General features: G+C 41.4%; 1 protein-coding gene and 1 pseudogene across 1 annotated transcript in view; one reads left to right on the top strand and one right to left on the bottom strand.

Annotated features, from left to right (window-relative positions):
- The window catches only part of FRMPD4 (FERM and PDZ domain containing 4), a 751103-nt gene that overhangs the window by 661016 nt on the left and 62135 nt on the right, over positions 1 to 27952 (bottom strand). The gene's annotated exons all lie outside the window — the stretch shown is intronic.
- LOC108384250 (translationally-controlled tumor protein-like) lies at positions 24462 to 24917 on the top strand (annotated as a pseudogene).

Raw genomic sequence — 27952 nt, 5'->3', positions numbered from 1 at the left:
GACCAGATGTCAACTATTGTATGAGGACGAGCTGGCACAGCATTGTTTTAATTCTTTAACAGGGCCACTTGGGAGAGGCAAATGGACTTAGCCGAGAAGCTGGAGCTATTTCAAGGCTTGTCAGGCCTGAGAAATGAATAAAAAACAAGAATAGATGAAAATGCCCAAGATATTAAAAAATCCACTTTATATCCCAAGGGAGAACACCAAGGCTAGACCTCTCTGCCAGTACCAGTCAAGTAAGAATTTTCTTGAAACACTCACAAAGTTTTTCTGTAGGTCTTATGTACAACACTGTTGTATCTTTCAGCATAGGCAGAAAAAGATACAGCATTATCTCCCCCACGTGTAACTGATGTTTCTTGGTGTTTAGAATATCAGATAAAGACCAAAAATCAGACAGAAAATCAAATTAATAAGATACATAGGCCTGCATATTTGGTCACCCTAAATGATGAGAACAGGTTCCCAATCCTACCCAGAGATTAGTGTTAGTTGAAACATCGAACAATTATAGGATTTACTGGGGAAACAAAGATGTGTTAAAAAGCCTAGAAAGGGCAACTTGATTGTCACTTGGGGAAATTAATGATATATCAGTCCTGGGTCTAGAATAAGACCAGAAACACCTTGTTGTAGGTCAAACCATTATTTGTGCAAAGTGGATGCCCTCCTTTCAGCCAAAAAAAAAAAATCTTTCTTCTGAATTTATTCGACTCACCAATTTTGACTATTTTTTATACTTGTGAAAGGGTTAAGAGGGAAATTCTGCCTAAGTATTTAAATCATCTTCAGTATTAACTGTACATTAATCCCATTTTGATCTTTTAAGTTTTACATGAGTAGATAGCATTATACTTCCACACAGAAAAATATTTTCTTGCCTATACCTCTTCTCTCTCCCTTTCCACTCTGGAGAAATCAGAAAGCACAGTTAGCAATCATACCCTGAACCCTTCTTGTTACATATACTGGTTATAAGTAGGTAATGAAAGGACAATAAGGCAAGCAGTTAAATAAGGTTTTGACTACCAGGTTAAGGAGTTTAGACTTCATCCCTTAAGGCAACAGGGAATAATTAAACTCAAATAAGTATTGAGCATTGTGCTAGATAGTGAGAACAAAAATGAACAGAATCAGGTGTCTTCCACAGAGGTCCCAGACACATCTGTAGAGGAATGCGGTGTGCTTCAATCCTCTGTGATGAATGCTGTGATCAGGGTGTGCACCCAGCACCGAGCAGATGACTCACACAAGGCAGAGTTTTATGAAAAGTAAATTGCAGGACTGGACTAGAGAATAAAGGCAAAGTAAATCTGAAAGGTGATATGGTACATCCATCAGTATATTATGGGAGAGCTAAATCTTCAAATACCTAGGTGAACATCAAAATTCTTAACCACGTTCAAAACAAAAAGAATCCTTAGAATATTGTGCCAGAAAACAGGTAACTGGCAACTGTTTTAAAAATTCCTTGGTATGGTTCAGTGCATCTGAGTGTCAGACTGCTTCTCAGGTCCTCTTTGGTGGCAATATGTGGCCTTACCAATGACAGACTGAATGCAATGACAGCCAGAAGGAAGCAGTTGATAATTGGTCCACCCCAGGTGATAAAGAACTGGACTCATTTTTGGCCTTTAAAATCCAGACAGTCCCTGGCAACTCACACATGAGCTGGAAAGAAAAGTGGAGGGAGGAGAGGGGTGGGGAAGCACAGGGAATCCTACACGCTCCACAAGGAAGCGGCTCAGCATTGACATGTTATTCCCCAGAGCCGCAATAATGAGCTCTGTGATATGCTGGGTGGGTTCTGGGACGCGCACCCCACCTGCCAGAAAGGCAAACACACCAACACACCTGCTGATTTCTGCACATGCTGTTCCTTTTCCACACTGATGGCGTAAGGCTTCTGGAAAGTGCTTAGTGATGCCCCATCACTGAGACACTTGAACCTCCAAGCTGTCTTTGGCTTCATTGATTACTGTTTACTAAAGCAATTTTTCCCCTATGAGATAGAGCATATGTCAATTGAAGTCTTTTATATCTTTTATAGAAAGTACTTGTGTTGGGAACAAGGCATGTCTGCTACCCTGATGGAGACTGCTTAAAGAAATACTGGGGAAAAAAAACCCAAAACAGTCTCCTGTGTCTCCTTTACTCTCACTATCGTGCAACACTGCTTCACTTCTGACACCAGATGTGTGTGTTTCCACACACCAAGCAATTCTGAACACCAGCAGGCATCCTACAGTTTAACTCAGTTCTGCCCCTACGGACCTGGAGGTAGCATCAGCTCTCACAGTTCAGGGCTGCCACAACTCCCATCTGGGGTGGGACTGATTTGCTAGAGTGGCTGCTAGAACAGGAAACCAGTTTTACCAGATGACTGGCTTATTACCAAGGATATTCAAGGACATGAATAACAGCCAGCCAGATGAAGAGATACTTAAGGTGAGGTCCTGAAGGGTCCCAAGCACAGGAGCTTCAGTCCTCGTGGAGTTGCAGGCGTGGCACCCTTCTGGCGCATGGATGCTTCCTGCTCACCACCCCAGAAGCACTCTGAACCCCATCCTTGCGGGTTGTTATGAAGGCTTTGTCACACAGGTGTGTCTGATTAAATCACGGGCTGTTGATGACTGGCCTCAATCTGTAGCCCCTCTTCCCCTCCCGGAGGTCAGGGGGTGGGGCTGAAAGTCCAACCCTCTAATCTAACAGGTCCCCTGGGCAACCAGCCCCCAATTTTAGTAGGGAGGGGTCTTTCCAAAAGTCACCTTATTAACATAAACTTGGGGGTGCTTGAAAGGGGCTTGTTATAAATAAGCAAAGACACCTTTCTCACTCTCATCACTCAGGAAATCACTAGCATTTTAGTAGCTCTGCCAGAAACAGTGATGAAGCCCAAATATGTCCAGTATTTATTATAAATCATTGATAGGGATCAGGATACACTACCCCAAGATGTGGCATCTTGGCATACTGAAGCTGAAGGAGTTTGAGAAAACATCGGAGCAGGAAGGTCACTCTGACCCCACACCCCCTACCGTTCTCCCTGAAACAGGCCCTAAAACCCCTCCATGGAGGGGTCCTTCCCTGTACCTGGGGAAATGAGTATCCTTACCTCAGTGACAAGGGAGAGGAACATGAACTAACAGCTCCCCTGTTTAATACTCAGGTCTAACAGCCTCTTTGGTTCTTCGTTTCCTTATGTGGACCCCCTAATCAGGTAAACCTTATAAATAAATTTGGTTATGCCTTTCTCCTGTTAATCCCTTTGTCAGTTTACTTCTCAAACCCAGCCAGGGACCCTTAAGAGGGCTGAGGAAAACTTTTTACTCCCCAACATCACAATATGCACAAATACAACCTGCAAGAACAACTAGTTTGGGCTTTTCATTTAAGGTTTCTTTGCAGGACACAAACTACATTCCGATTTTCTGATGCCCATTTAATTAAACTTGAGTCTAAAACTACCAAACATATCGTATATTTGCATATTGCTTTTTGGTATAAAATAGTATATGGGCAATATAAAGAATTGCATTCTATCACAAAATACCATCCTTCTGAAGTGATGACAAATATTGGAATTAATTCCAGATTGGTGGTGGAGGAGAAAGCTATACCAATGTGACTGTCTTGACTTAAATATTGTAAACGTGATGACGGGTCTTACCTCCAACATCCAACAGGTTGCACTGACTGGAAGTCATCTTCAACTTGAGAGCATTCCTCCTCCCTCACCCACCATCCACTACAATATTCAATTTGTCACCAGGTACCCCCACTTTCACCTCAAATATTCCCCTAACCCAACCCTCCTCTTCGTCATGGGGGACATTTCCTCCCATCAAGCCCTTTTCTCTCTAACAGCAGTATATCCACAGACTCCTAACGTGAATTTTTGTAAAGACATGTATGTCCCAAGGCTCTAGTCCTCAAGAAACTGGATCAGGAAAAGCTACTTCCTAAGGTATATTAGACAGCTAGTGAAGGAGGAGGAAGGGAAGAAGTTGCCTGCTTCCCAGAGCCAGAGGAGATCAATTCTACACTTGACCTTCAAGATAAGGACTGTAAGTCAGAAGAGGTCAGAGAAGTTTTATGAGAAAATCTGGAATAAGCATCAAAGATGACTCGGTCTCTCCAATGGGAAAACTATGTATTGTGCAGAGCACAATCTCCTGTGTTGTCTGATTCTAGCCTTTCATTTCCTTCGAGATATTTTACAACTCTATAAATTGTAGATAATGGCAATGTAAAATAATTCTTGTCTATAGACAGGCAAATAAATTGTCTGGTGGCAGTTCAATAGGCTCCCTCAACTACATCCCTTGGGAAAAAGCCAGTTTTGTGTCCATTTGTAAATTCATTTCAACATTTTTTTACTCCATACAAATTACTGGTTCATTAATTCTACTTTGAGCTGGTTGTAAGACCTTCCTGGGGCCCTCATTTACTTAATGAGTTACATGAAATATATTTTATGTGTTCATTTTATATTTGTATGAGACACATGATTTTACCTTTTGTTAAAAATCGTCCTATCCATTAGTAGTTTAAAACCTATACATGCTTAAGGTACTCTACAAGAAGATATGTCAAAGAAATAATCAATCCTCCCATGTTTCCTTCATATGCTACCTCTATAGCTTTTCTTCTTCCTTCCTAATTACAACCCTTAAATAGAATTCGTGCCTCATATCGAATTTACCGAGCATCATAATTCCTCCAGGTGGTAAAGATACCTCGAGACAAGTGCTGGGCATAGAAGCCACAGGGCATAAATCTGCAAAGAAGTAAAAAGCTAACTTTTTCAAACAATATGGCTTCTCTCTCACCAACTTTACATCTCCCTGTATGGCCCCAGAAGATGACTGGTTAGCCAGAGACGGGTAAGATTCCTCAAGGGAGGAACAACCTAAGACAGGCACAGTCGCAGGGGGGCCATCAGGTGAGAAATTGGGGATCAACAGTGGTGAGGCTTAGAACCTCACCCCCCCTGCTTTGAGAGAAATCTTCTGCATCCGTGGATGTTTTAATGCCCTTGTCTAGCTTGGATTAACACATAGTCTACAGGCACACACCTGATCATCTACAGTTGCTCTCTTACAACACTAAACTATGTTTTCTACCTTTATCTTGCATCTACCTACCACTTCAGCACTTTATTAAAAATAAAAAAAATAATAATAATAAAGGGAGAAATGTGGGATCCACATATAAATCAAGTATAAAAATCAAACGAATATTCATATTTGACCTGATTGTTTATAGTTCATAATGCGTGATCAAAACCGAAAGTTTCTGTGATGAATGCCCTTGTACTGTTCACCATGTAAGAATTTATTCACTATGTAAGAATTCGTTCACCATGTAAGAACTTGTTCGTTATGCTTCAGAAGATTGGAGACTGACAAGAATTAGGCTTGAGATGGATTAATTATTGTGCATTGAGCATTGACCCCCCTATACAGAATTTTATTGTTGTTAACAACCATTTGATCAATAAATATGAGAGATGCCCTCTCAAAAAAAAAAAATCGTCCTATCCAGCAGGCTGGACAGTGTGGAAATGTATCAAAATGTTGGGAAGTTGGATCAAAGATGTGGTTAGGCTCACATGAGAGATGTCCACTGTAGTTTGCAAGAAGGGGACTTGCTTGCTTGAAGGATATGTGACTTCAAATTTTGGCACACTTTGCTAAACGAACCAAGAAAATGCAGACAAATTTGCATTGCCACCTACAGTGTATAACAATTCCCTATTTCCTACATCTTCTCCAGCAATGGATAATGTAATAACAGATAATAATTTCTTTAATACTTCTGACATTTTGACAACCTGACAGTGAAATAAAGATCCTAGTTTATTTAAATCTGCTTTTTCTCAAAAAAAAAATTGTCCTATCCACGAAGTTGTTAATATTTGAGGGATCTGGACTGAAATGAGTCCAGCCAGTGAATTCATCTAGCTTTTTCTTGTTCTATTTTCTGGCTTACCAAAAACCACAGTTTTTCTATAAGGGAGAAAACACAATACCAGGTACAACAGATATTTTAGTCTTCTTGCAAACTGGCTTCTCAGTGTAAGCAAATAAATTATGACTCTAATATAACCCAGCCTCTTATGAGTATAGTTAGGCTGCGTTTAAGGCTAGCTGACTGAGTGCCACACAGTTCCCATTTCTGAAACTCCAAACCTCAATGCCAGATCCTGGAACATATGTTAGTAGCCAGCTTGCCTCCTTCAGTGACAATTCTGTCTCAGTTCTCTAACTTTAACATGGAAAAAAAATATTCTAATGCTCTTGAAACATTCTAAGTTTATTTTCTGAAAGGCCAAGGATGAAAAAGAGAAAGAACAAAGATGCTACTTAAAACTTGTATAGAAGAATGTTTCAAAAAGTTGTCTCTGCTAAAGAAAGCATACTGATATGAGAGGAATCGTCCACAAGCAAGGAAGAGCACGGTTACACACTAGACGGCAGTCTACAAAGCACATACATGTATCATCCCACTAAGAGTTAATCTCGGTACTAACAGTGACGTGAGCTACTTTCGTTACTGTGTTCACCGTCTTCTAATGATTTGAGTAGCTAATGTTCTCTAAAGCAGTTCTCCTTTCTCCAAACCGCACATACATCTTTAATTGAATTTATCATAACACTACCTTTTGGAAAGCAAGAAATCGAGTAGAGAATCAGGGCAGCCTCCAGGCCCAGCAGGGAAAATGGCATGCTAATACAGAGACTGAGGAGAACTGGACATGGGGTTCCAGGTCTGCGGAGAGCTGGGTGGGGTTGGGGAAGGCCCTGGCTTGGTGGACCCACCAGTGATCCAGCATGTGGCAGGCAGTGAGAGCTACAGAGCTCGCCTTCCAGAGGGCGTGACCCTTTGTAGGGGAGGAAAAGTGCCCTTTCCTCAGCTGGGGCCCCTAGAACAAAAGACAGATGAGCCAGAGGAAAGCATCCACCTTTATTTGGTTTCATGGGACACAGAAGCCTTCACAAGGAAATGAAGGCAAGAAGAAACAGCTACACTGGGGTGTTTTTATACTAGCTTTAAGAATGGAAAGTCATATAAAACGTGATGGGACAAGAGGATCTGAGGTGAGTGTAGGAAACTGAGGGAAGCCTAGCAAGGCCTGTGAGGTCACATTCTGGTGGGTGTCCCTCCACCTTCAGAGGTCAGGATGCGCCTTTCCTCCGGGTACAGGGAGGGCACCTCTCACATGTGGGTTTTCTGACCTGCTGTCAAGGAAGTCAGACAGTCCTTCCTGCACCTTCCAGTTCTCAAATTCCTTCAGCTTAAAATAAGCAATGATCCAAGGTACCAGATTTAGGGGTAGCATATCCTGAACCCCATAATGGTGAACACACTGCCTACATGTATCAGAACTGATTTTGCAACTTGACAAAATGAGCCTAAAATGTGAAGTCACTGGGCCCACAGCTGAGAGAAGCTGGAAAGACCAGCCCTACGTCCACCCCCTTCATGGGCTCTTACACATCATTCAGAACTCTGGACTCAAGAGTGGACACCCTTCTTTGCCACTGTGGCTAAAGTGAAGGTTTCAGGATTCTCCCTGGCCCTGGTTGACTAGCTCACTGCACACCTGTGGGCAATGCATGGCTGTTGACTCTATATAAAGAGCTCCGCCCAGGGCTCTGGGGCGACACGGTGGCATGGCTGCAAGGCTGCAGGAGAGCAGAGCAGAGGCTGGAGTGGTGGCAGCGCTGAGGACAGAGACTGAGACGGCTGCAGGGGCAGAGAGGCCCAGAGGCAGAGACCGGCTTGCTGCCTGCAGGCAGACTCGCTCTGAGTGAATGGGATTTTAGTGACTGACCTGCCGCCGTGGAAATAAAGTTGGGTACAACCCTTTCACCCCAACAATGTTCTACTATCATTTATTTGGTCACATTGAATCCATAGTGAACTTGTCTGGGGCTGAAACCCATTGGCAAGAAAGCCACCCAGCTTAGAAGTTTCCTGTAGTGAGTGAAAATACTGCAACTAACATTTTGGAAATTCAGTGTTGCCACCTGTAGAGTGAAATAATACCCGCTTAATAGGTTGTGAGGTTTAAAAGAGACAAAATTTATCAACTGTTCTTTTCTAAGGTAAGGTGAGCTAGCTAAACCTGAGCTGGCAGACTGTGCTAGCATTAGGTTTCCTTGGCAATGATGTGCCTCCTGTAAGGGCAGGGTGACTGAGGTTTAGATTTGTGACACCAACCAGGCCACTAAGGTGGCCTCCATTTTGTGGGTCCCAATATGAGAATTAACTTTATCACTGCCTGAGACAGTGTCAGGCAGACTCAATAAATAGCATTCTTGTTAGTGCTGTCACTGTGATTGGTCTGGAGGAGGTTTAGACTTGTGCCTGGTAATAAGACTTTCCTACTCTGCTAAAAAAGCCCCAAGGACACCAAAACGAGGTCAAGAACAAATCCTCAGTGAGAAATTAGCAGTTCCCACAATCAATTTATGGTCTTATTAATGAAAGATAGAATGATAGAGAACAATAATGCAAACTGTAAAATACCATGGCAAGGATGATATTAGAAAGGATTTGCATTATTTTATAGAAGTTATAGTCAGCTGATGGTCATAGTGAACCACAGCACAGAAAAATGTGGTGTGAAGAAAATTAACTTTTTTCCTTCCTCACCTCTACTTAAAGATTCTCCTGCTTTTGGTTTTAATTATTAAGCTTACCATATGAAAACACTTCAGCCCTGACGGTTATTTTTAGGGGATGCTAATGGGACAACCTGTGAACACCTTCTTGGCCACATTGTTCACTCATTACTATAATTGACTTCCCAGCATTTCTCTGTTCACCAAAGTCACATGTTGTGTATACCAGCCAGATTTACTGACATGGGAAAGAAATGTGTAGTATCTTTTTCAGTTGCGACTCTTGCATCCAGCTTTAAATAGTTCACTCCATTCTGCCCTCAAGTAGTTTTTAAACATCTATGCTTTGTACTTGCATGCATTTAATGCGAAGTTTGGCTACTGGTTCCTCTTCTAAAAGACAAGGTTAGTGTTCACCCTAAAGCAAATTCTCTTTATTTACAAAACGCATAGGTTAACCAAACAGAAGTCAACAAATGTGCTTTGTATTAAAGAGAATTGCTTTGTTAGATAAATCCTAAGAGGTCTCAGAGGTTTTTAACAATGTTTCAGTGATATACAGTGACAAAAACTTTACCTGATCTCTGGGGGCCTGGAAAACAGCAAAGGTTAAGAAATTCCTCCATCCTTTTGTGTTCTGGGGAAAGGGCCTTCCCCATAGGACTTTGATAGGACTTGTGAATTTACCTAGGACAACTCCAGACATGGACCCTCCACATTCCCATTCATTGCCATAAATGATTAGCTGGACTGGTTATACCCACGGACCAGTCTGGACAAAATACAGCAGTTCCCCCTTACAAATGCAGGGCACATTCTAAGATCCCCAGTGGATGCCTGAAACCCCAGATAGCACTGAGCCCTGTATATATATATATATATATATATACTCTTGTTTTTTCTTATTTGTACACACCTGTGATAAGGCTTAATTTCTAAATTAGGCACTGGAAGAGATTAACAACAATATCTAATAAAATAGAACAATTATAACAATACACTGTAATAAAAGGCGTGTGGAATGTGGTCTCTCTCAAAATGTCTTATCGCACTGCACTTACCCTTCTTGTGCTGATGCGAGAGGATAAAATGCTTCTCTGATGAAATGAGGTGGGCTGAGTGATGGAGGCATTGAGATGCAGCAGTAGGCGTCTATGACCTTCTGACAATGTGATACATCAGAAGGAGAATTATCTGCTTCCAGGGCAGTTGGCAGCAGGTAACTGGAACCTTGGAAAGCAAACCCTTGGATAAAGGGAGACTACCTGCTCACAGCACCAGAATGCCCAACAGCCAAACCCTCTTTACTGACCATTCATGAGCATCAGCTGACCACGAGGAAAGCCATTCCGGGCTCAGCTGTTTTTTCATACCCCCTGCTCAGCCCTCTACCTTGTATCTGGTTTTCTCTAGCCTTGATTACCCCTCCTTATAAAAAAAATTATTTTCTGTCTGGCCTTTGAGAGAGATGCTTGCAAATCTTCCAGTTGGGCTGTTATTCCTGTTACAAAGTTCTCTCCCTATTGTAATAGTCCCATCCCCTCATTGCAAGAAGCCTATTCAGTAAGGTCTCTTCTTACCTAAATCCAGATTTGGGTTTTATCTGACTATGGAAACCTGGTGAAAGTTTTCAATAGTGCCATGGTTAGGAATCTTAGACTCCTAAATCCCATGATCAAAAAAAGAAACTCCTTTCTTTTCACTCCTTCCCCATTATTATTTTCTTTCTTTCTTTAATCAATTTGCAAGGAAGTTAACAACACAGAGCTTCTTGAAAGAGGAAGGGTATTACCAAATGATAAAACGACAGAGGCAGGTAGGGGAGGGGAAGTCTCATTCATTTTTAGCCTATATGAAAATGGTACAATGTGTGGGTATTTGTGGCCATGCACAGAGAAGCGTCCAAGGTTTGGAGCTGGCCACCTGATCTTTTTCTGTTGGGCTTGCACGAGCTTTAAGAGCCATCTCCTATGCCCAGCACTCTGAGCCCCTGCTTGATTAGGGATCTTCTCTGTGTGCTTCAAATTTTAAGGTACAAAGGAATATCCTAGAGTATTGTTAAAAAACAGCTTTATGGACATCATCTTCAGTTTCTGAGTCTGATGGAGCCTGAAACTTGGCATTTCTAACAAGCTTCAGGGCAATGCTGCTGCTGCCGGTGGACCCACCTTCAGTGGCACTAGTCTACTCATTATTCTGCCATCTCCAGCCACGGAGGCCCAAGCCCCCTCGCTAGGGCAGCCATCCCCAAGGGAGGAACTGGTCTCCAGGAAGGATGCTATAGGACGTGGGCAGGGTGACGGCTGCAAGTATGTCTGGAGGGCTAGCTTTTCCTCACCTGGAGTCTCTAGGACAGGAGGAAATGAAAAATACCAGGGCCTTTCAAATACACTCTTTTGAGCTTTGAGTAACTGCTTCAATCTCAAGAATCCACCTCCTGTGATGGGAGGAGAAGAGAGGCTTTGGCTGGACAGCTGCCAGTTCCCATGCCTTTCAAAGATTACAGTTGGGCTCTGGAGAAGGCAGATTAGGTTTTGCTCCCCTGGGATGCAAACTGCAGCATCTGAGATAAACTTAAGGAGGTTACCCTGATAAGCACGACTTCCCTTCTATAGCTCCAAGCTGTGATTTAATGCCCCTATCCTGATGTCCCAAGAAGTGTCAATTTTGCAGCTTCAAGAAATAAAAGCACCAAGCTTAGTCTGACTGGAAGGTACCTGCATCTGTTATTCCCTTAAAGCTCCCCTTGGGTAAAAGGTTCCCATGGGCCCTGGGTCCATGCATATCACTGACCAATGGCTAGAGTATTCATGAAGCAGGGCTGACTTACCCTCTAGACACATGGGTGCAGTGCCTAGGGCCCAATCTTATGAAACATACTAAGCACCACAGAACTGTATGTGTTAAAGTGGTGAATTTTATGGTATGTGAATGATATCTCAATGTTAAAAAGAAACAAAATTGCTTTTAATAGTTACACACCTGAAACAACTAAGCACCTTCTGGAAGTCAGAAGTTGAATCTGACATAGTCTCAGCCATCAGGTCACTCATAGGCAAGTGGAGAATCCCCAGATTCTGCCCAGCCACAGCCCACCTGCCCCACTCGGACCTCTGCATTAGTGTGAATGTGACTATCTCTTTAAGCTACAGACCTCCAGACATTTAGGAAGAGACTAACTGGCAGCTATACCTATGTCTTAAAGGTTACTGCATATCCCTTCTCCAGGGAGCACCAGATGGAAGGCTCTTAAAAACCCTCTTCTGTTAACAGTCAATCCTGGAGTGGGATAGTGAATAAAACTCACACCAGAAACAGGAGCCAAAAATGATGGGCCCAAACCAGCTGAGCCTAGGAAAACTCTGCTTGATTTTATTAGATCTTCTCTCTGAGGATTAATGATTTCAGTGTTATCAGGGACTGCACACATCACCAACAGAACTAATACAACTGCCCAGGGAAACTTCTCAGTTGTGTTCTAGACATAGGAACGGTCTTTCCATGGGTTAGAGAAAGAAAACAACACAACTTGGCATCAGACATTTTGAGTTTAAATTCAAGCTTTGTCATTTAGGCTCTGAAAGTCTGTTTCTTCAACTATTAAATGGCAATGTTAATAATTATCACCAAAGAGACCTAGATGAGATAGGGGAGATATAAACATTCCTGCCAGTGATTTCCTCCTGCATAGAACTAAGTGTTAGTTCCACAAGTCCATTCTAAGCCAGTTCGGGCCCAGGTTGCACTTTTCCCCATCCTGTGATAATGTTGTTGAGGGTGATCATGGTCCTAGGCCAACCGCATCCCTCACTGAGCCTGTACTTGACCTCAAGCAGACTTCTAATAATATTGGCCTCACGTGGGAATCTTGGCAACCAGAGAAATTTTGGATGGGAGAAGAGAGGAAAAGAGGAAAATTCCATTCTCTTCCAGCAACCACTCACCAACACATACATATACATTTTTGCAGGGTTTGTACTAAACAAAATTTTTAAAAAATCAGATTTGTCTTTGGAAAGAAACTTGCCACCTCCTGAAAATCTCTTACTTGGATTAGGTGTTCTAAGCAGATACCCTTCATCTTCCACTTGTGAATAGACAAATGCTCTGAAAGTTCCAAGTCTCTTTTGTTTTCCCCACAAGGGCTCCCAGAACAGGAATCCTAGAGACACCAATGGTGAGGAAGGGCAAGTAGGAAAAGCATTTTGTGAGGCCTCATAGGTCAGTCAGGTCATGAGGTGACCGCCATCTTGTACACCACCCCCCACACACCACTCCACACAATTCAAAAGCCAGATTGTGCTAATATTATTCAGTGACATCACATTCATCACATTAATGAGACCTCAAAAATGGAATCTACACAAAGGCCTTTTCTTGACGTCTCTAATTTTACCTTAAATCAGAACACTAATAATGTGCCCTTCAGAGCCACTAATTCATGAACCAAGGAAGAGATTCTAGAAGCTTTAAGTAACATCTCATTAAATCCTAACTTAGCAGAGCTCTCATGTGATTAACCTACAAATTTCCAAATCTAGTATTTGGTTTTTGAGGAGTCAGGGAAAATGTTGTAAGGGTCCATATGCTCCTGATTACTAGAGCATGAAATATTTTTTAAAATGTTATGTCAAGCAATCATTGAGTGCACAGGGGGCGGAGCCAGGATGGCAGCGTGAGTAGAGCAGTGGAAATCTCCTCCCAAAAACACATAGAGCTATGAAAATATAACTAAGAAAACTCTTCCTAAAATAGAGACCAGAGGACACAGGACAACATCCAGACCACATCCACACCTGCAAGAACCCAGCGCCTCGCGAAAGGGGGTAAGATTCAAGCCCCGGCCTGGCGGGACCCGAGCGCCCCTCCCCCTGGTTCCCGGTAGGTGGAAAGAAACCGGAGCGGTTTTTTTTTTTTTTGGCGAGTGCTTTTTGGAAGCCTTAAAGGGACAGGGACCCCATTGCTAGGGAGACAGGGCGGTGGGACCGGTGAGCGGGTGCCTGGGACCAGCACCTGAGGACAAAGATTATCACGCGTTTTTCCCTACGTGACCTGTGGGTGGGTGACTGAGACCGGCGCCTGAGGATGGAGGAAATCGCGCGATCTTCCCCTTTTTTTTTCTCTTTTTGGCGAGTGCTTTTTGGAAGCCTTAAAGGGACAGGGACCCCGGTGCTAGGGAGGCAGAGCAGCAGGACCGGTGAGCGGGTGCCTGGGACCGGCGCCTGAAGACAAAGAATATCGCGCGTTTTTCCCTGCGGGACCGGTGGGCAGGTGCTTTTTGGAAGCCTTGAAGGGACAGGGACCCCGGTGCTAGGGAGGCAGAGCAGCAGGACCAGTGAGTGGGTGCCTGGGACCGGCACCTGAGGAAAAAAAAAAATCGCGTGTTTTTTCCTTTTTTTTTTTTTTCTGTTCCCTCTCTCATTGTTGCTGTTGTTGTTTTGGTTTGGAGAGTGCTTTTTGGAAGTCTTAAAGGGGCAGGACAGGACACTTAGACCAGAGGCAGGGAATCTGGGGATCTCTGGGCACTCTAACCCCCTGGGCAACAGGGAGCACAGAGGCCCCTTACGGAGATAAATAGCCTCCGGGCCGCTCCCCCTCCAACGGGGCTCCACCACTTTGGAGGAGCAGCCCCAGCCAGGCCAAGCCCACAGCAACAGCGGAGATAAACTCCATAGCAAACGGGCAGGAAGCAGAAGCCCTGTCTGCGCACAGCTGACAAGCATAAGCCACTACAGCTCGCTATTCTCCCAGGAGAGGAAGGCCACAAACCAACAAGAAGGGAAGCTCTTCCAGCGGTCACTCGTACCAGCTCTGCAAACTATCTCTATCACCATGAAAAGGCAAAACTACAGGCAGACAAAGATCACAGAGACAATACCTGAGAAGGAGACAGACCTAACCAGTCCTCCTGAAAAAGAATTCAAAATAAAAATCATGAACATGCTGACAGAGATGCAGAGAAAAATGTAAGAGCAATGGGATGAGATGCAGAGAAAAATGCAAGAGCAATGGGATGAAGTCCGGAGGGAGATCACAGATGTCAGGAAGGAGATCACAGAAGTGAAACAATCCCTGGAAGGATTTATAAGCAGAATGGATAAGATGCAAGAGGCCATTGAAGGAATAGAAGCCAGAGAACAGGAACGTATAGAAGCTGACATAGAGAGAGATAAAAGGATCTCCAGGAATGAAACAACACTAAGAGAACTATGTGACCAATCCAAAAGGAATAATATTCGTATTATAGTGGTACCAGAAGAAGAAGAAAGAGGAAAAGGGATAGAAAGTCTCTTTGAAGAAATAATTGCTGAAAACTTCCCCAAACTGGGGGAGGAAATAATTGAACAGACCATGGAATTACACAGAACCCCCAACAGAAAGGATCCAAGGAGGACAACACCAAGACACATAATAATTGAAATGGCAAGGATTAAGGACAAGGAAAGAGTTTTAAAGGCAGCTAGAGAGAAAAAGGTCACCTATAAAGGAAAACCCATCAGGCTAACATCAGACTTCTCGACAGAAACCCTACAGGCCAGAAGAGAATGGCATGATATACTTAATGCAATGAAACAGAAGGGCCTTGAACCAAGGATACTGTATCCAGCACGACTATCATTTAAATATGATGGCGGGATTAAAAAATTCCCAGACAAGCAAAAGCTGAGGGATTTTGCTTCCCACAAACCACCTCTACAGGGCATCCTACAGGGACTGCTCTAGATGGGAGCACTCCTAAAAAGAGCACAGAACAAAACACACAACATATGAAGAATGGAGGAGGAGGAATAAGAAGGGAGAGAAGAAAAGAATCTCCAGACAGTGTATATAACAGCTCAATAAGCGAGCTAAGTTAGGCAGTAAGATACTAAAGAAGCTAACCTTGAACCTTTGGTAACCACGAATCTAAAGCCTGCAATGGCAATAAGTACATATCTCTCAATAGTCACCCTAAATGTAAATGGACTGAATGCACCAATCAAAAGACACAGAGTAATAGAATGGATAAAAAAGCAAGACCCATCTATATGCTGCTTACAAGAAACTCACCTTAAACCCAAAGACAAGCATAGACTAAAAGTCAAGGGATGGAAAAACATATTTCAGGCAAACAACAGTGAGAAGAAAGAAGGGGTTGCAGTACTTATATCAGACAAAATAGACTTCAAAACAAAGAAAGTAACAAGAGATAAAGAAGGATACTACATAATGATAAAGGGCTCAGTCCAACAAGAGGATATAACCATTCTAAATATATATGCACCCAATACAGGAGCACCAGCATATGTGAAGCAAATACTAACAGAACTAAAGAGGGAAATAGACTGCAATGCATTCATTCTAGGAGACTTCAACACACCACTCACCCCAAAGGATAGATCCACCGGGCAGAAAATAAGTAAGGACACACAGGCACTGAACAACACACTAGAACAGATGGACCTAATAGACATCTATAGAACTCTACATCCAAAAGCAACAGGATATACATTCTTCTCAAGTGCACATGGAACATTCTCCAGAATAGACCACATACTAGCTCACAAAAAGAGCCTCAGTAAATTCCAAAAGATTGAAATTCTACCAACCAATTTTTCAGACCACAAAGGTATAAAAGTAGAAATAAATTCTACAAAGAAAACAAAAAGGCTCACAAACACATGGAGGCTTAACAACATGCTACTAAATAATCAATGGATCAATGAACAAATCAAAATAGAGATCAAGGAATATATAGAAACAAATGACAACAACAACACTAAGCCCCAACTTTTGTGGGACGCAGCAAAAGCAGTCTTAAGAGGAAAGTATATAGCAATCCAGGCACACTTGAAGAAGGAAGAACAATCCCAAATGAATAGTCTAACATCACAATTATTGAAACTGGAAAAAGAAGAACAAATGAGGCCTAAAGTCAGCAGAAGGAGGGACATAATAAAGATCAGAGAAGAAATAAACAAAATTGAGAAGAATAAAACAATAGCAAAAATCAACGAAACCAAGAGCTGGTTCTTTGAGAAAATAAACAAAATAGATAAGCCTCTAGCCAAATTTATTAAGAGAAAAAGAGAATCAACACAAATCAACATAATCAGAAATGAGAATGGAAAAATCATGACAGACACCACAGAAATACAAAGAATTATTAAAGACTACTATGAAATCCTATATGCCAACAAGCTGGAAAACCTAGAAGAAATGGACAACTTCCTAGAAAAATACAACCTCCCAAGACTGACCAAGGAAGAAACACAAACGTTAAACAAACCAATTACGAGCAAAGAAATTGAAACGGTAATCAAAAAACTACCCAAGAACAAAATCCCGGGGCCGGACGGATTTACCTCAGAATTTTATCAGACACACAGAGAAGACATAATACCCATTCTCCTTAAAGTGTTCCAAAAAATAGAAGAAGAGGGAATACTCCCAAACTCATTCTATGAAGCCAACATCACCCTAATACCAAAACCAGGCAAAGACCCCACCAAAAAAGAAAATTACAGACCAATATCCCTGATGAATGTAGATGCAAAAATACTCAATAAAATATTAGCAAACAGAATTCAACAGTATATCAAAAGGATCATACACCATGACCAAGTGGGGTTCATCCCAGGGATGCAAGGATGGTACAACATTCGAAAATCCATCAACATCATCCACCACATCAACAAAAAGAAAGACAAAAACCACATGATCATCTCCATAGATGCTGAAAAAGCATTTGACAAAATTCAACATCCATTCATGATAAAAACTCTCAGCAAATGGGAATAGAGGACAAGTACCTCAACATAATAAAGGCCATATATGATAAACCCACAGCCAGCATTATACTGAACAGCGAGAAGCTGAAAGCATTTCCTCTGAGATCGGGAACAAGACAGGGATGCCCACTCTCCCAACTGTTATTTAACATAGTACTGGAGGGCCTAGCCACGGCAATCAGACAAAACAAAGAAATACAAGGAATCCAGATTGGTAAAGAAGAACTTAAACTGTCACTATTTGCAGATGATATGATACTGTACATAAAAAACCCTAAAGACTCCACTCCAAAACTACTAGAACTGATATCGGAATACAGCAAAGTTGCAGGATACAAAATTAACACACAGAAATCTGTAGCTTTCCTATACACTAACAACGAATCAATAGAAAGAGAAATCAGGAAAACAATTCCATTCACCATTGCATCAAAAAGAATAAAATACCTAGGAATAAACCTAACCAAAGAAGTGAAAACTATACTCTGAAAACTATAAGTCACTCTTAAGAGAAATTAAAGGGGACACTAATAAATGGAAACTCATCCCATGCTCATGGCTAGGAAGAATTAATATCGTCAAAATGGCCATCCTGCCCAAAGCAATATATAGATTTGATGCAATGCCTATCAAATTACCAGCAACATTCTTCAATGAATTGGAACAAATAATTCAAAAATTCATATGGAAACACCAAAGACCCAAAATAGCCAAAGCAATCCTGAGAAAGAAGAATAAAGTAGGGGAGATCTCACTCCCCAACTTCAAGCTCTACTACAAAGCCATAGTAATCAAGACAATTTGGTACTGGCACAAGAACAGAGCCACAGACCAGTGGAACAGATTAGAAACTCCAGAAATTAACTCAAACAAATATGGTCAATTAATATTTGCTAAAGGAGCTATGGACATACAATGGGGAAATGACAGTCTCTTCAACAGATGGTGTTGGCAAAACTGGACAGCTACGTGTAGGAGAATGAAACTGGACCATTGTCTAACCCCATATACAAAGGTAAACTCAAAATGGATCAAAGACCTGAATGTAAGTCATGAAACCATTAAACTCTTGGAAAAAAACATTGGCAAAAACCTCTTAGACATAAACATGAGTGACCTCTTCTTGAACATATCTCCCCGGGCAAGGAAAACAACAGCAAAAATGAGCAAGTGGGACTACATTAAGCTGAAAAGCTTCTGTACAGCGAAAGACACCATCAATAGAACAAAAAGGAACCCTACAGTATGGGAGAATATATTTGAAAATGACAGATCCGATAAAGGCTTGACGTCCAGAATATATAAAGAGCTCACACGCCTCAACAAACAAAAAACAAATAATCCAATTAAAAAATGGGCAGAGGAACTGAACAGACAGTTCTCTAAAAAAGAAATACAGAGGGCCAACAGACACATGAAAAGATGCTCCACATCGCTAATTATCAGAGAAATGCAAATTAAAACTACAATGAGGTATCACCTCACACCAGTAAGGATAGCTGCCATCCAAAAGACAAACAACAACAAATGTTGGCGAGGCTGTGGAGAAAGGGGAACCCTCCTACACTGCTGGTGGGAATGTAAATTAGTTCAACCATTGTGGAAAGCAGTTTGGAGGTTCATCAAAATGCTCAAAATAGACCTACCATTTGACCCAGGAATTCCACTCCTAGGAATTTACCCTAAGAACGCAGCAATCAAGTTTGAGAAAGACAGATGCACCCCTATGTTTATCACAGCACTATTTACAATAGCCAAGAATTGGAAGCAACCTAAATGTCCATCGGTAGATGAATGGATAAAGAAGATGTGGTACATATACACAATGGAATACTACTCAGCCATAAGAAGTGGAAAAATCCAACCATTTGCAGCAACATGGATGGAGCTGGAGAGTATTATGCTCAGTGAAATAAGCCAAGCGGAGAAAGAGAAATACCAAATGATTTCACTCATCTGGGGAGTATAAGAACAAAGGAAAAACTGAAGGAACAAAACAGCAGCGGAATTACAGAACCCAAAAACGGACTAACAGGTACCAAAGGGAAAGGAACTGGGGAGGATGGGTGGGCAGGGAGGGATAAGGGGGGGAAAAAGAAGAGGGGTATTAAGATTAGCATGCATGGGGGGGAGGGAGAAAGGGGAGGCTGGGCTGCACAACACAGAGCGGACAAGTAGGGATTCTACAACATTTTGCTAAGCTGATGGACAGTAACCGTAATGTGGTTGTTAGGGGGGACCTGATATAGGGGAGAGCATAGTAAACATAGTATTCTTCATGTAAGTGTAGATTAAAGATTAAAAAAAAAAAGAAAGAAAGAAGAAAGAAAGAAAGAAAGAAAGAAAGGAAAGAAAGAAAGAAAGAAAGAAAGAAAGAAAGAAAGAAAGAAAGAAAGAAAGAAAGAAAGAAAGAAAGAAAGAAAGAAAGAAAGAAAGAAAGAAAGAAAGAAAGAAAAGGGGGATTATTGGGAAAGAAAGAAAGAAAGAAAAGAAAGAAAAGAAAGAGGAAAGAAAGAAAGAAAGAAAGAAAGAAAGAAAGAAAGAAAGAAAAAAAGAAAGAAAGAAAGAAAGAAAGAAACGAAGAAAGAAAGAAAGAAAAAAAGAAAGAAAGAAAAAAGAAAGGAAGAAAGGAAGAAAGAAGAAAGAAAGAAAGAAAGGAAAGAAAGAAAGGAAAGAAAGAAAAGAAAGAAAAGAAAGAAAGAAAGAAAGAAAGAAAGAAAGAAAGAAAGAAAGAAAGAAGAAAAAGAAGAAAGAAAGAAAGAAAGAAAGAAAGAGAAAGAAAGAAAGAAAGAAAGAGAAAGAAAGAAAGAAAGAAAGAGAAAGAAAGAAAGAAAGAAAGAAAGAAAGAAAGAAAGAGAAAGAAAGAAAGAAAGAAAGAAAGAAAGAAAGAAAGAAAGAAAGAAAGAAAGAAAGAAAGAAAGAAAGAAAGAAAGAAAGAAAGAAAAGAAAGAAAGAAAGAAAGAAAGAGGGATTATTCCTTGATAGGATAAAACTATTGGTAAATCAAAGATCAACCCATGCTTTAAATATCCTTAATTTTGATCACTTAAAGGGTGTCAGATGATCAGCTATGGAGGTACTCTTTTCTGATAATATTCCTTTCTCTTAATAAAAAAAAAAAAAAAAAGGCAGTCCCTGTGTGCTGACCTCCAATGAGTTCTGCACAGTGGTATAGAGGGCATGTCAAAGTGTGGGCAAAGGGTCTGTTTGTTTCTATGCAGAAGATCAAGGCCTAGCTTGGATACCCAGAAAATGAACTAAGATACGATATGAGGAGGAGCTTCCGGCATCAGCACTCTCTGGAGGACTCGTGCGGGGGGATGATCATCAAAAAGTCTCCACAGGGATCCGGGCGATGCTGCGGTTGTGGCTGCGTCCACCCCACCGTTTCCTGGACTTGCCACTGGAATGAGGAGCGAGATGTCTAGGCTGGCATGTGCATACAGTGAGACAACGAATTTGACCGTATCTGTACTGTTGGAACTCAACCAGGAGTTGGGAGGGGTGCAAGGTGTAGCACTCCAAAATCTCATGACTATAGACTACCTACGGTTAAAAGAACATATGGGATGTGAACAGATCCCAGAAATGGGCTGCTTTAATTTGTCTGATTTTTCTCAGACTGTTCATGTACAGTAGGACAACATCCATCATATCATAGACAAATTTTCACAAATGCCTAGGGTGCCTAAATGGTTTTCTTGGCTTCACTGGAGATGGATGGTAATTATAGATTTGCTTTGTTTATGTCACCGTATTCCTATTATGTTAATATGTGTGTGCAAATTAGTTAGTAGTTTAAAACCTATACATGCTTCAGGTACTCTACAAGAAGATATGTCAAAGAAATAATCAATCCTCCCATGTTTCCTTCCATATGCTACATCTATAGCTTTTCTTCTTCCTTCCTAATTACAACCCTTAAATAGAATTCGTGCCTCATATCAAATTTACTGAGTATCATAATTCCTCCAGGTGGTAAAGATACCTCGGGACAAGTGCTGGGCATAGAAGCCACAGGGCATAAATCTGCAAAGAAGTAAAAAGCTAACCTTTTCAAACAATATGGCTTCTCTCTCACTTACCAACTTTACATGTCCCTGTATGGCCCCGGAAGATGGCTGGTTAGCCAGAGACGGGTAAGATTCCTCAAGGGAGGAACAACCTAAGACAGGCACAGTCGCAGGGGGGCCATCAGGTGAGAAATTGGGGATCAACAGAGGTGAGGCTCAGAACCTCACCCCCCCTGCTTTGAGAGAAATCTTCTGCATCCGTGGATGTTTTGCTGCCCTTGTCTAGCCTGGATTAATACTTAGTCCATAGGCACACACCTGATCATCTACATTTGCCCTCTTACAGCACTAAACTATGTTTTCTACCTTTATCTTGCATCTACCTACCACTTCAGCATTTTATTAAAAATAAAAATAATAATAATAATAAAGGGAGAAATGTGGGATCCACATCTAAATCAAGTATAAAAATCAAACGAATATTCATATTTGACCTGATTGTTTATAGTTCATAATGCGTGATCAAAACCGAAAGTTTCTGTGATGACTGCCCTTGCACTGTTCACCATGTAAGAATTTATTCACTATGTAAGAATTCGTTCACCGTGTAAGAACTTGTTCGTTATGCTTCAGAAGATTGGAGACTGACGAGAATTAGGCTTGAGATGGATTAATGATTGTGCATTGAGCATTGACCTCCCTATACAGAATTTTATTGTTGTTAACAACCATTTGATCAATAAATATGAGAGATGCCCTCTCAAAAAAAAAAATGTTATGTCAAGATGCCACATTAAGACCTTAATTAGCCAGGATACCAGCACACTATAAACAACTTGTTAATTCATTTATTTTAAAGTGAACTTTATCAGAAAGTTTTGCCTTTCAACACTTGCTGCCAAAGGTCTCTCTAAAATATATCACTCTAATGGCTTTCAAGGTTGTTTTATTCCACAGGACCCTTTCTTCAAACAAAATCCATGCGGAAGCTAACTCATGGTGGCTGTGAAACAGAACTGTTGGAGCTGGAGTGGACACTGATGGCTCCGGCCCTATCCATGCAGTTGCCCCTTGCCCTCCCCAGGGCTCTGAGATGTCCCACTGTGGGGGTTCTAAGAGGTGCCTCAGAATCCATGGAACACACTGCAGCACAGTGTGAGTACCATGTTAGCCAGTTTCCCCTCTCTTATACAGAGTTTCATGAGGACTGCTACTTGTTTTTTAAGTTAATAACAATAACAGCTAAAATTACTATAGGTTAACTACAAACCAGTTCTGTGCTAAGAGCCTTACTTATTCTGGGAACTACCTCAGGTAATCTTGACATCCACACATGAACATTTACTTACGGTTACTATATTGTGCTTTCAAAAGGGATTTGCTCTGCCTCCAGTGCATTATTTGAACAAGGCAAAGTTGTGCAGTAGATGGAATAGATGAGTTTTTGCTTTCAGCTCTTATATCTTCCCTTTTTGTTCTTTTTCCTGGGGCCTCAAGCTCCAGTTACTAACTCTTTTTGCCACCAATTTTTTCAGTACCTATTTGCCAGGCATTCACTCCATATCAGGCATTGCGGCTACCAGATAAATGAGACTCCCTCCCTTCCAAGAGCTCAGTCCAGAGGGCATCGTCCCAGTGCTAAAGTACTCTTTTCAGGAAATGGCTGTACTCAGAGCAATGACACAGTTCAAATTTTCTTAGGGAAAAATCCTGATTTCAAATATTCAGATAAAGGTCTACAATCATCTCTTACCTGAAACCCTTGATGCTGGGTCTGTTTTAAAATTCAGAATCGTTCAGATTTTAGAAAGGTAAGGTGGACTTATTCCATTATATCTCTCAGGTAGACTAGATTATGCTCCAGTAACACGTATCTCCAAAATACAAGTTGGCAGAGCTCTGCTCTGCGTCCCTTCCAGGTCCCAGGCTGTCAGAGCAAACCCTGTCAGAAGCATTGCTGGTCAGAGTTCCAAAGGGAAAGAGAGCTGAATCTAACTGCAAACTGCCTCCTGAAACTTCTGCTCGGAAGTGACATATATCACATCGCTCACGTTACATTGACCAAATCAAGTCACATGGTCATATGTAACTTCAAAGAGAAAGTGACCTGCAATCCTACAATGTGCCCAGAGAGGAGAGAGCTGGAAATATTTGGTACATGGTACTTTGGATTTCCACAGCTATATGTTATGGAGGAGCCTCGGCAGAGTCTGACATGGCAAGGAGTCGTACGTAACAACCGGTAACTGTGCCACAAAAAAGGCGCACATTTATACTATGGAGGATAAAGAGATTACGCACGACCTCACATTTGTTCAGTTCACACCTTACAGGCAAATGAGTTTTGGGGCCAAACTCCCCAAACTCTCTGTTTTTCAAGCTTTAGGCATTTTGAAATTAAGATAAAAGATTATAGAGTTGTGTTGTGCTTGGAGATTTTTATTTTTGCTATTTTATTTACTTTATTATAATTTGATTCTTTTCATAAAGACATCATCCATTTGCAAAATTAAATGCTGAAGCATTGTAACCATGACCTTGGACACTGGAGATGGACTCCCAGCTCCATTACTTATTTCCTTATTGAACAAGTAACTTAACGGCCTTGTGCCTCACCTTCCTTTTTGGTAAAAATATGAAAATGATAATACTTCCTTCATAGGGTTGCTATGAGGATAAAGCAAGACAGTATATGGAAAGTGCTTAAAACAGTGCCTTAACTGTAAGCTGTTATTAACTAGATATGACATAATTCTCATATTCTTACATTTAAAAAATCTTATATTCTAAAAATCAAAATTATACTTGACAGTTTCCTCTCTTCCTCTCCTGAGTCAAAAGAGTCTTTTTGCTCTGTGTCACATCCTGGTGTCGATATACTATTGTTCAGGAAAGGGGGCTGAGAAGCAAATCCAATGCTCCCCCCCACACACCCAGGGACACCTGCATTTTTACATAGGGTGTAGTGTTCTAAACTTGAGCATCTGCATCACCTGCAGGACTGAGTAACATATTCAGATATCCGGGATATCACTGATGGGCTGCGCCTGGAGGTGTAGGAGAAGATGGTCAGTAGGGCAGAGGGTAACATCGATGACTTGCTCACTGGTAGAAATGCCTCCACTGAAGACCCCCAGAATGAAGGTACCCAAAGCACAGAAATCACTGGAATTGATACTGTCTTGAACAATCATGTGCTCATGTGCAGGAAAGCATGTTCACAAAAGAAGCGTACAAGAAGCACATCAAAGAGTATAGGAACTCAAAGGCAAACTTGAAGAAGAGACCAGGAAGAGTAGGACCTTTTATGACAGGGACTGCAGAACAAATCAAGCACATCCTTGCTAATTTCAAAAAACTACCAGTTCTTTATGGGAGAAAACATGAATCCAGATGGCATGGGTGCTCTGCTGAACTACCGTGAGGATGGTGTGACCCCATATAGGATTTTCTTTAAGGATGGTTTACAAATGGAAAAATGTTTACAAATTTAACTATTTGGATCTGTTTCCTGTTGTTGTAACTGGCTGCTGCTTTTCATCCACACAACACAGGACTTAGACAATTGGGACTGATATCATGTTGGGCTCTTCATTTATTTTGATGTTGATTGATTTGGAGCAGAGGCATTGTTTTAAAGAAAAAATATGTCATGTAGGTTGTCTAAAAATAAAATGCATTTAAACTCATTTGAGAGAATGCGTCTTAGTTTAACACATATTTAAATCCACCCTGTGTAGTGTTCCCGGAGAAGCGGGAGCCTGGCTGTAGACCACTACTAGAAAGTGTAACAGTGCCTTCAGATGACTTCTACAGTGAAAACTACTTCTAGGACTGGAAGATGAAAACCAAGAATCAAAAGTCTTAATTCTGAGTGAAGTAAAGGGAAAGACCATGCTCATAGCAGTGCCAGCACTTGACGTGGATTTCTTGTACATTTCATCACCTACAATTGGAAGTAGTTAATTCTGGAAGAAATTGTCAAAAGAATAAAAAGAGACTAACACAGTTGGCAGCAAAAAAAAAAAAGTGTAGTGTGAGGTGTTTCCATTACTTATATCTGTAATTTGACCCAGACACTGTAGGCCATTTAAATGATTTTACTTGTTTCACCCTTTTGCAGGGTCTGTGAATCATTTTCCTTTCTTGTGACACAAGTTTTACTCTCATTTCAGCCATTATCAAGAAATCTATTTCCAGCTGTTGCTGGGATCTCAGCATTTGTAATTCCATGTAAAATTAATAGAACATAGATTTTAGACAATGCAGTCAATGTGTGAGGCTAACTTGCAAATCAGTAGGTCAGAAAAATGGCTCTCCCAAGGAGAAGCCAGCACTGGCTGAATATGCCTTAGCTTACTAGGATCTTGGAGCTTGGAGGGTGCTGTGCAGCCAGAGCGGCGCTCAGGGGTCGGGGAGCGGGCGGAAAACCATCACTCTACCCTTAATGCTTAACTGTGGGGTCCAGGTAAAGATGATGGAAGAAACAAGATATTAATTAATTAATTTATTCATTTATTTATTTTTCTTTTGGTATCATTAATCTACGATTACATGAAGAACATTATGTTTACTAGGCTCCCCCCTTCACCAAGTCCCCCCCACATACCCCTTCACAGTCACTGTCCAGAAACAAGATATTTATTTACTTTCACTTGCAAAACACCAATAAAACGACTGTAAAAGCATTAAAAACATATCATCTCAAAATAACAAGAATTAGAGAGGGGACAAACAACAACAACAACCAAGTTTTGGAAGCTGGAAAGCAGATGGATAAGAAGTTGCTAAGCAGACCAAAAGGAGCTGAATCCGAAAACCAGCAGTGGGGAAAGCCACAATGCAGCCCAATTTCTATCATAAGCCAAGAGTCAGAAAATGAAGTTTGACTGGAACACAGCCATGCCCATTCATTCAAGTATTGTAATGGTTGCTTTTATGATTTGGTAGCAGAGTTTAGCAGTTGAGATTTGATAGTCAAGAAGTTGTATGAGTCACAAAGCCTAAAGTACTATCTGGCAGTTGAGAGCGTAAGTTTGCTGATCCCTGCCATAGATGACTCCAAAGGCTCAGTATCCTGACCCTGGCAGCATCGAGTACCTTAGGGAGTTGGGGAGAAGGTGAAGTTATTGAAAGGGGGGAGGGGGTGTTGGTTAAAAGCATGTTTGAGAAGCAATTCAATTTCCAGTTTTCTAGATCCTGTACAAAAGGAACACTCAGAGATTAACTCTAAAAGGGGGGTTCATAGAAATTAAAAATAAAAAGCTCACTGAAGTGGTTGGAAGATAAAATTGAGTGAATGTTCCAAAAGTAGAAGAAAAAAAGATGAAGGCAAAGGACCAGTCTGGTAGTGCAATACCTGAATGTAATAAGATATCCAGAAAGTAAAAAGAAAATGGGAGACAGGAAATCAGTGGTGAAAATTGTGTGAAAAATTTCAGGTACTAAAGAACATGAATGTTGAGACTGAAGTGGCCCAGTGAGTGTCCAGCAAAACGGATGACCAGAGACCGTAACTAAAGCCCATCATCCGGAAAGAACAGAACAGAGAAGATCCTTCCAGCTTCTGGAGAGAAAAAAACAGGTCAAAGCAAGGCATCAAGAACCAGAACAGTTCTGGTCTTCTCAACAGCAGCACTGGGACCTAGCAGATATGCATGGGAGCAGTGCCTTCAAAGCTCTGAAGGGACACGGTGCTATCTACTTGGCCCAGAGACGTATTCAATAAACATTTATTCATCTGCTACTGAAGCAGATGAATAAACTCTACTCCTACTTTGTATTCTCTTTCCAAGTCCCCTAGAGGGATGTTACATAGAAAAATATATCCCAATCATATGAACACACAGGCTCACTCCATTTTGCCTAGTACAGTCATAGGATTCCATAGATTACGCAATGTATGCATAAGTGTTATCTCCGTCTTGTCCAGACCACCACTTTCTTGCACCTGGACCTTTACTTCTCTAACTGGCCTCCTTGAATCTACTCCTGCCCCCTTAATCCTATCTCCTCACAGCAGCAAGTAAAAAAGAAAAAGAAAAACTTGGATCAACTCAGTCTCCTATCTAGCACTGCCCGTTGACTGGCTATTGCTTTCACAATAAATTCCATACTATAGACTATCAAGTGTTGCATGATTGGGTCCTTGGCTACTTCTCCACTCTCATCTCCCTCACTAGGTTTCTGGTCTTTTCTTGGTAGAATGTACTAGGCTCCTTCTTGCCACAGTGACATGCATATGGTGTTTTTTCTACCTGGAAATCTCATAGGCCACTCTTGTCACAGCTGCCTCCTTTGCATCCTTCAGCTCCTAGCTTGCACATGACATCCTCGGACAGGCCACTCCTGAACATCCAGCCTAAAGGCGCTTCCCACTTCAATTATCCTCACTCATAATATGGTGTTCTCTTCGCCACTTACAGCACGGTGTAGCTACTTATTTTACTGCCTGTTTCCACATGACTGTAGACTCTGAGGGCAGAGATAATGCCTGCTTTCCACACCACTGTTTCTACAGTATTGACCATAC

The sequence above is a fragment of the Manis javanica genome, chromosome X (genome assembly GCF_040802235.1).
Source record: "Manis javanica isolate MJ-LG chromosome X, MJ_LKY, whole genome shotgun sequence".
In the NCBI taxonomy this organism is placed as follows: domain Eukaryota; kingdom Metazoa; phylum Chordata; class Mammalia; order Pholidota; family Manidae; genus Manis; species Manis javanica.
Note: the sequence above shows the minus strand (reverse complement) of the source record. Positions and strands in the feature narration are given on the sequence as shown.